The sequence below is a fragment of the Haliotis rubra genome, unplaced genomic scaffold, assembly GCF_003918875.1.
Source record: "Haliotis rubra isolate DU_JTF1 unplaced genomic scaffold, ASM391887v1 Scf10, whole genome shotgun sequence".
Lineage (NCBI taxonomy): Eukaryota > Metazoa > Mollusca > Gastropoda > Lepetellida > Haliotidae > Haliotis > Haliotis rubra.
The window spans coordinates 2,460,355-2,470,719 of NW_025764892.1; the positions used below are offsets into that span (position 1 = coordinate 2,460,355).

Below are 10,365 nucleotides of genomic sequence, written 5' to 3' on the forward strand. Positions count from 1 at the left end.
AGTCTGGACTGTGCTCTTATACTGCACCCTTGTGAAAATATTTATACAAAATGAAGGGTTCTATTTGTCTGTATAAAACACGAACCGGAGAAATTTGTTTTTGAAACGTACAGCTGAATACATATCTTCCTAACCAAAACACTTCTATACAACAATCAAGGTAGGTAAAAAATCAATTAAAGTATCCTTATTTTGAATGACAATGACCTTACAATGAACTTCTCATGTATAAAGGTGGCAGTTGGGTAGCTTAGTGACTAAAGTGTTTGCTCGTCATGCCAAAGACCTGGGTTCAATGCCCCATATGGGTACAATGTGTGAAGCTCATTTCTGGTGTCCCCTGCCATGATATTGCTGGAAGCGAAGTAAACTAAACTCACTTACTCATATAAGAAGGTATTGGTGAAGTCCCAGTATACAAATGAAATAACACTTATTATCAGCAATTAAGCATCAAGTTACCTCATGGGCCAGTTCCTGTCTTTTCAAAACTCATATATGTTTGAGTACATCCATAAAACTATCATTTCTGTACAGGGCAATTCAGCTCCTGACACTGTATACCCTGCTTACGACATGACTCATAGTGTAATGCCTGGGTAGGCTAGTGAAGACAACATGTCCCTGGCCTCCGACGACCTTTCTTTAGCCACAGGACATCCATCACTGACTTTACCTATGATTGCTGAAACCAGGTTGCAACCTGCATACTCCTGAAACGGTTACAGGCTGGGAGAGCCACATTTCTGAAACAGATAGCCAAAATTGATGTGGCTCTTCTGTCAATAGTCATGGTTGCGTGAACATGGAATGTGGCTCTCACTGCTATGCTGTCAAAACATGCTTAGTGATTCAAACAGGTTATCGTAATTAGCAAAACAAGACATGTTTCCTCATAATTTTATTTAGATCAAAATATACACAGTTTTTTTAAAACACTAATTCGTTTACAGTTAAACAATTCGTTAAATCTTTGGGCTTTTTTAACATAATGGTTTGGGATATATACTGGACAAAATAAGTTAGGGATATTGGTATTTTTAGGATTGATATTTAATCAGTGTGTCAATGAATAAATAGTTCATTATTCATAATTTTTTTAATTTACATATATCCTTAACTATTTTTGTCAAGTATAGGTTTTCCGATGATGTTTGAAGAAAGGGCAGAGCAAAATGTAGTGAAATTCTTTGCAAATTTTATTTTTTACCTGTAAACGATCTATTTTCTTTATCAATTTTATAATTTTATGCCATCTACCAGTTTCGATAGGGATTCTATATATGGTTACAGGTTCTAAGTTTTGTGGTATAAATGCGTAAATCTAGAGGAAGTTGGAACAGTCTTTTACCGGTATTTCTAAACACCATGCTTGTGAGTAAGAAAGATTATTCGTTTCTTGTGAAAACAATATTATACATGGGGACACTCTTTTACCAATTATGGTAATCCATTAATTAATTAATCTATTGGAAATGTGGCTTTACCAGCTACAGCCATGTAATTGAAATGTGGTCTTCCCGGCAATAGTCATTTTTTAGGTGTGGCTTTCTCGGCCTGACACCCCTGAAACAAAGCCAGCCTACAATCCCATAATAGCACATTTTTCACTGAATTTATTGGCAATTGTTGAAACTAGGTGGCCTTGTAGTATTCTAGGTTTTGTGTTTTACTATCTCCACTGTCCTTGGATGTGTTGCTAGTGTAAACAAGCCGGCATCGACCAGCTTAGAGGCCACTATTCAGTTCCAAAATCTGCAGGAAATATCAGTTAATGTTCTGAAATTCCCAATCCTTTTTAATATTGCTATAAATAATGCAGTGGCTAGTCCACTTTAAGCAGTGTAAGAAACTACTGCCCACCCGAATGCCCAAGACGGGTTAATTCTGTGGAGTGCTGGCAAAAAATAAATCTTACCAGCCTGCCTGAGACGGGTTAATTCTGTGGAGGGCTTGCAAAAAATAAATCTTTACCAACCCAACGGTCGGGCTCATATTTTATGTGTAAGGACTAAAAAAACCAAAGCTTGTGGTTCCGATTTCCCAGCCGACCCTAAATATTGCCGCTGAGTCTAACAATTTTACTCACCACATAATAAATTAAATTTATTTTCTGACACATGTGTAGTGTAAAAATATTTTGCAAAAAACAAACAAACCCTACCTACCTACCCTAGTTCTGAAATGTAGGAAATCGGAACCACAACATTTATTTTTTTGGGCCTAATCATGAGAATCTTATATCTCTGATGAACTGTTTCTTTTGTTAGGCATTTCAATAAATATGAAAGCAAAGATACTTAATAGTTGTTTGTTTTACTATTGTTGAGCTGAAATGTGAAATTAAAGTTGGTCTGGCAACTTTTGGGAAGGGCTAGTAAGTTTTCAGAGTTACCAGTCCTGGTGTCTGGTAGAATTTTCTGTTAAGTTTCCTACACTGCTTTAAGAGGCTTTAATGTTTAACAGTACAGTACTGCTAAGAATAAAATACCTCTTAAAAGAAGGAGTAACATAAAAAATGCAACTTTTGAACAACAAATTTATCCAGGTTTGTTTCCAAAAGACACAAAGCATGGAATCCTAAATAGATCCCTGCATTAAATAAGCATAATTACATTATCATATAGATAAAAATAGCAAAGCTAGTGCAGGTGTATCTTATCACTGACTGACTGAGTTTGGTTTTACGCCGCTTTTAGCAATATTCCAGCAACATCACGGCGGGGGACACCAGAAATGGGCTTCACACATTGTACCAATGTGGGGATTCGAACCCGGGTCTTCGGCATGACGAGCCAACGCTTTAACCACTAGGCTACCCCACCGCCTGTGTATCTTATCACTGTCTACATATACTGATACTACTTGCTGATACACTTATCCAATGTCAATAAAAACATTGATAACGATACCTGAGACAAAGCAACCAAAGGAATAAGTGGCATTATATAGAAAACAAACAAACATGTAGGTCTGAGCAAGGATAGGATTATACCAACCCTGACTATCGAGTGAAACAATATCAATAGGATGACATACTAGATGAAAATGATGTCAGGTGTCAATATTTGTTAAAGCCACTTATTGACCTTATTACACAGTACACCTTCACAAGCGAAGGGGGTGGTTGCAGCATGAGTGAGTGAGTTTAGGTTTACGCCGCTTCTAGCAATATTCCGGCATTATCAGGTGGGGGACACCAGAAATGGGCTTCACACATTGTACCCATGTTGGGTATCGAACCTGGGACTTCTAGAGTGACCACTAGGCTATACCCACTGCCCAATTACAGCATGAAGCTTTAGGAACTGTTTACACAGAGCACTGACTTCATGCTGACTGTTAGCACTTACAAATGATTTTGTAAATTTTTGTTCAGTATTAAATCATACTTTTAAATGAAAAATAAAATAAAAGGGAAATCAATATCTCCAACCGTCAATGCAGCTTCAGACTGAGCGAAAATATACTGCAGATATATGTGTATCATTAAAAAGGAGGTGTTACGTTGTAATCAAATCGAAACGCTCTCGCCGATTGTGCAATAACTTGTATACATTCACAGTCACGTGTATACACAAACAATCATCTCTGACAGCCCAGTGACAACACATAATCATCACATAATTGGCATGGCTGTCCCTGACCACTCTGTCAACTGTTGAAGCTGATATTTATGTTGATACTTCATACACTCGATATTTCATGAGGCATGAAATGACCCCTCGTTAACGCTACGTTTCATGCAGACAACAAATCTTTTCTCGCCATGCTAAGTTTTATAACCATGTTCGCCCGCTCACTCGATAGCGCTCACGTTAGTATTGTGCTGCACGGATAAGACGTGTTAAATGTTTATCGATGACCGCAATATGGGTTCAATTTCTGTTGCAGTTAACAGCTACTCACAGTTAGGGTGGAGAGACGAGCCAACGATGAGCGAAGTAACTCACGATCTGCACAAGTTCTGTCCGCGACACCTGAACTTATTTGGATCCCGGACGAGTGCTTGCATGAGATCACGTGACATATGAGAGGCTGTGAGCAGACGACATGGCTTCTTTGTAAACCTTCTTCACCTTTTCGTATTACTTATGATCACTATACTACTGGCCTACTCTTTGTGTGTAGAATGCGTATTAACCCACGGGAATACTTGCTTGAGTTGTATATACATGTACAGTGCACTCTGTCAAACTCGGACTCTGTCTTTCTCGGATTGCTGTATAAACAGGACTGAACTCACGGTCCCGACGTAATTGAGATTTGCGTTCATTAAAATTCAGGGGTGAGAAGTGAGACTTAGGCGATTCAATAGATTCATAGTAGTTAGGGGTGAGAGTCGGAGCAATAAAATAGATATTATATAGGATTCAGGGGTTAGTTGTGAGACACGGGGTGATAAACTAGATAGTATTCAGGAATCGGGGGCGAGTAGTGAGTGAGTTTAGTTTTACGCCGCACTCAGCAATATTCCAGCTATATGGCGGCGGTCTGTAAATAATCGAGTCTGGACCAGAAAATCCAGTAATCAACAGCATGAGCATCGATCTGCGTAATTGGGAACCGATGACGTGTCAACCAAGCCAGCGAACCTGACCACCCGATCCCGTTAGTCGCCTCTTACGACAAGCATGGGTTACTGAAGGCTCATTCTAACCCGGACCTTCACGGGTGGGGGCGAGTAGTGAGACACGGGGTGATAAACTAGATAGTATAAACGATTCAGGGGTGAGTAGTGAGACACGGGGTGATAAACTAGATAGTATATAGGATTCAGGGGTGAGTAGTGGGACACGGGGTGATAAACTAGATAGTATATAGGATTCAGGGGTGAGTAGTGGGACACGGGGTGATAAACTAGATAGTATATAGGATTCAGGGGCGAGTAGTGAGACACGGGGTGATAAACTAGATAGTATATAGGATTCAGGGGCGAGTAGTGAGACACGGGGTGATAAACTAGATAGTATATAGGATTCAGGGGAGAGTAGTGGGACACGGGGTGATAAACTAGATAATATTCAGGATTCAGGGGAGAGTAGTGAGACACGGGGTGATAAACTAGATAATATTCACGATTCAGGGGAGAGTAGTGAGACACGGGGTGATAAACTAGATAGTATATAGGATTCAGGGGCGAGTAGTGAGACACGGGGTGATAAACTAGATAGATAGTATATAGGATTCAGGGTGATAGTGAGACACGGGGTGATAAACTAGATAGATATATATACGATTCAGGGGAGAGTAGTGAGACACGGGGTGATAAACTAGATAGTATATAGGATTCAGGGAGAGGGGGAGTAGTGAGACACGGGGTGATAAACTAGTGAGATAGTATTCACGATTCAGGGAGAGTAGTGAGACACGGGGTGATAAACTAGATAGTATTCACGATTCAGGGGAGAGTAGTGAGACACGGGGTGATAAACTAGATAGAGGACAGGGGAGGGTGATAAACTAGATAAAGTATTCACGATTCAGCGGAGAGTAGTGAGACACGGGGTGACAGTATTCACGACTCAGGGGTGAGCAGTGGGACAGCGGGGTGATAAACTAGATAGTATTCACGATTCAGGGGAGATGTACACCTACATAAATTAGGTAATCGAAGTACAAATTATAAAACGTATTATAGACAACTATTTCAATAAATCGGTGTGTGTGTGTGTACTTGTTTTAACTACCTACCCCGCATTAGAACACGACTGCCTGCACATTACCTGGACCTGACAATTCAAACATAAAGTTGATATCTTCCACACTCTCAGTATGATACAGCATTCGACGATTTGTGAATAATATTCTCCATATGCGTGAATATAACCTATGAGTGAGTTGTGTCACAAGTTTAACGTATATATAATACACTGGCAAATATGCAGTCCATACATTCGATTTTCATTGAAAAGGGAAATTTGTTGCTGCTTGAATTCCATGGTATCTTCTACGTATTTTTAGAACAGACTTTAACTAATCCCTCTATTGTCTGCCTGTTATCCATGGTTGACTGCATCAGTAACTCAAACAAAAGCAGCGGGCACAGTGAGGTGTCCCCAATTAGACATATAATCAACCAAGTCACTGAACCTGACCATCCAATCCTCTAACGTCCATCATTGGTTGCTGGGGACACCTTCCAAGACGAAATCCCCTCGTACGATTAGCAAACTGGTGTTAGGGTCACATTCTGCTGGTTGTCGTTATTCTCCGACTTGGGGCGGTGGGGTAGCCTAGTGGTTAAAGCGTTCGCTCGTCACGCCGAAGACCAGGGTTCGATTCCCCACATGGGCACAATGTGTGAAGTCCATTTCTGGTGTCCCCCGCCGTATGTTGCTGGACTGTTGCAAAAAGCGGCGTAAAACCAAACTCACTCACTATTTTCCGACTTATTGGTTATGTTCGAAGCCTGTTTTTTTAGGCCAAGAGGACTCAGCATTGAAGAATAGGGTAGGCAAAAATGTACACACCCCTCACCACCTCCCCCCAAACCACCACAGCTCCCCCAACAACCACCACCCATCCACCCATGCTAATCTCGATCAGAGACCCCACAAAAGACCCACTTTGTTACAATGCTCCAAGCAGATATAGGTACGATGTGGTACGTAATTCACACCACCCGGCGCATTCACCCCGATCCTTTGACTGCAGATACATAGGTGCACACGCACTTTGGGTAATCTAAAAATAGGTTTAGATTGTCATGTCTCTCTCTCTTACGCGCCGAGTTTTAAAACGCTCTGTACAAAACTGGAAGCCAAATGGGGTCTCTTTGACATTTGACATATAAATGATGACTAAACCTAGTGTCAACGTGTGTGTGTGTGTCAACAGGGGAACTAGCAATGAAGTATAGATCGATACGGTGACAAAGACGTCCAAACTTCTTTAATAAATGAGGTAAGCGGAGTTCCAGCTCAATCCCAGGGCGTGCCCTATACGAGCGGCATTATCCTGCTCGCGGTCGTCCCTACACAGCCAGTCGGAATACCGGTATGGTTGACAGTATACATGTGGACATATATATATATATAGTATAGACAACCATGGACAGACGAAGAGACAAAAACAGTAAAGAAACAACAGCATTGTCTTGGACCAGTTGATGCGATGGCAGGCACGGCCTGTACAACCCCACTATGTAAAATCAAGACAATATGTAAAAACTAACGAAATATGTAAAAACTTAACCCAAAACGTAAAAAGAGCGCAATATGTAAAGTATTAACGCCTAATGTAAAAATGTCTTTAACGCAATACGTAAACACCTAACGCAAAATGTAAAAAATAATTTTTAACGCAATTCGTAACATATTAACGGAATCTGTAAAATAGTGTTTTTGAATCTTACCTCAAAATACACAAATGAAATGCCAGTTTAAGTATAATGGACATGCAAGATGCATAGCAATCATCCGGTATTTCCATTCCAGTCATATCTGATTTCCTTCAATCAAATCACAGCTGATATTGCTGCCAATAAAAAACGAGTAATACCGGAGACATTTGAGATTGGATCCCGATGTTGATCGCTCTAAATTAATGAAATAAAGTTATTGTATTTGATGCAATTTAAGTCCTATGGAATATTGAAGTAAATGGGTAACAGGACTCGCTGTTCAAGGTTTCAGAAAACTAAATCCATCAAACATGCCAATGCCAAGATCAATGATACCTGCATAGAATTGCAAACTCAAAAACCACGCCTTAGAAATTATAATCGTAATTCACCATCTAATCGCATAGACTGTCTTTCGCTGTGTATTCTGTGGCATTCCTGTGAATATTTGACGCAGTATCAAACATTAGTACAAATGGAACCAGTTATTCTATTGTTTATCTAAATGGAGACATCTCGGTGTAATTAACGTCTTGAATAGCTGAAACATTGCTGAAGGGTGTTTATCCTTATTAACTCATTCACTCACTCACTCACGGAACATATGGTGGTCACCTCGTACTCACGGTTGTATCAAGAATCTTATGATAGAGGTCAGAATCTTTGGTGTAAACGGAACAGTGACACAAGTTCACCCCAAAGAGATTCTACCCGGACAGAGTCCAGTGATATATCTTGGCTACTTTCCTGAAAATGAAGGGGAACACTACATGAGTCTAAATCGAACTGATCAAATTAAGAGTGTAACAGGCAGAATGGGCAAAGAGAGCGGTAGCACAGTTCAGGTCGACAGTGTGACAGTGAGCAGAGGGACAGTGAGAGAGAAAGGGGTCCAGAGCATTGGGACAGTGATGTCATTGCCGTTCCAATTCTACAAAATCTGGTTATAAAAAGAAAATCATCCCTGCCTTCCTCTGTTAGGCGCGTTTTCTTCCGCAACAGAGTTTATAATGTCTATAAAACAATATAGCCTGTAAACCTGGCATTTGGCTGGAGAGACAGAGAGAGAGAGAGAGAGAGAGAGAGAGAGAGAGCAGCCATATCCTTTTACAGATGTCCTTATTCATACCTTTATATCATTAAAGGTAACATGCAACCAAAAAATCAAACATAATTAAAACACAATTATCACTTCTTCATGACATATAATATGCATTGCTGATTATGAAAAAACAAATAAACAAAATTATAAGCGTATAATCGCAAATCAAAAGTGCAATATTGTGTACTTCGGTTTACCTCCCTCGAAACGAAGCAGCCGGGATACCGAACCCAGTCAGAGCGGGTGGGTGTGCACTCAAGTGTAACGGCTGGTTCATTAGCAGATCACCGCCTTCACGGCTCATTGTGTGTGTATATATAGAGATGTTGGGTTTTGTAAATACATGCTCCTTTTTTGTGTATAACATTTTGCAATCAACAGACATCATAACATGTCATGTGTTCAGAAGTATCACACCTGCCTGTCTGTGTAATTACATAATGTGACAGAGACCGAACTCGGGCCATAAATCAATGCGTTTTGTTTATGGTGTATAGCCTGATTGGTGTTAAGTTCAAATTGCATGTGGTCAGTGATAGCAGTTGTGTATTGAATATTGTCATTAGCAGACAGGCAGGCAGACACACAGGTGTCAATAAAACAAGACATTGAGTTTTGTCTGTGACAACGACATATCTATATCACAGTTAGAAATTTTGTCAACGCTAAATAATGACATTGCTTTTAAGTATCGAACTGAGAAAGTGTCTCGGTAAGAAGAACGTGTGGTGAAATAGACAAATGAAATTATATAAACAGTTAATTTACTGTCATAACATATAAAAAGCTCGCGCCTGTGAGATATCAACAAAACATTAGAAAAATAGCTCACACCAAAGCCTTCACCGAGTATTCACACGACAACCCGCTTCCAAGCTGCGCGAACCTATTTACTTGCGCACGTGCTATGAGCGCAGCCCAGCTGTTGAAACCCGTTTTCCCCAGAAAAGTCTGGGGAAAATTAGTGAAACGTTTGAACTCCGATTTCGCGCGGTTTTTTTCATCGCGTTATTTTTCAACTTTATAAGTTGAATTTGCATTTTTGACGATTTGTTTCGGTATGTCCATACCGAAAGGTATCAGAATCTGCAAAGTTGTGTTTTACGTTGCATGTGACCTTTAACGCAAAATGTACAACATCTAACGCAAACTGTGAAAACATTTCTTAACTTAAATTAACGCAATATGTAAAATACAGTTTTAGGATTGAATATTAGGGCTGGCAATAGAAATCCATTTTTTCACAAATTTTGCAAAAATTGGCTTTATTTACAATGATATCGCAATGTTTCTTACAAAATACACTTCATATTACATTTTTTACAAAATTTTACCTCGTTCAGTCTACGTGTAAGCATAGTCGATAAACATATAATTTACTTGTATATAGAGATATTTTAATCGCTCGAATTAATTGCAATCGATACTTGGCATCGAGATGGTAGCTTTGACCATTGGACTTTGGACCTAGCAACTGATCTTGACTATGTATATGAAACAACGATGGGCGGTTTAAGGGACTACTGGAATGGTTCCTAAATGCGTGCATCTTGAACCGTCATAGATTCTTTTGCGGGTGGGAAACAACCTCAAGTAAACCAACTGAGAATATGATAGAAGATATTCAAATGTGTACATTTTTTAAATGACGCCTTAAAGGTCACATGCAACGTAAAACACAACTTTGCAGATTCTGATACCTTTCGGTATGGACATACCGAAACAAATCGTCAAAAATGCAAATTCAACTTATAAAGTTGAAAAATAACGCGATGAAAAAAAACGCGCGAAATCGGAGTTCAAACGTTTCACTAATTTTCCCCAGACTTTTCTGGGGAAAACGGGTTTCAACAGCTGGGCTGCGCTCATAGCACGTGCGCAAGTAAATAGGTTCGCGCAGCTTGGAAGCGGGTTGTCG

At 39.9% G+C, this 10,365-nt stretch overlaps 1 protein-coding gene across 2 annotated transcripts in view; it reads right to left on the reverse strand.

Annotated features, from left to right (window-relative positions):
* The window catches only part of LOC124259793 (organic solute transporter subunit alpha-like), a 31,053-nt gene extending 27,018 nt beyond the window's left edge, over positions 1-4,035 (reverse strand). Inside the window, exons 1-2 of one of the 2 annotated variants that reach the window (XM_046694105.1) lie at positions 3,910-4,035; positions 677-746 (exon numbers count right to left, since the gene is read on the reverse strand). The gene's annotated coding sequence lies outside the window, so the exon portion shown is untranslated. The remainder of the gene's footprint in view (positions 1-676; positions 747-3,909) is intronic. The other variant, XM_046694027.1, reaches the window with a different exon arrangement.
* Between the last annotated feature and the right edge of the window lie 6,330 nt (positions 4,036-10,365).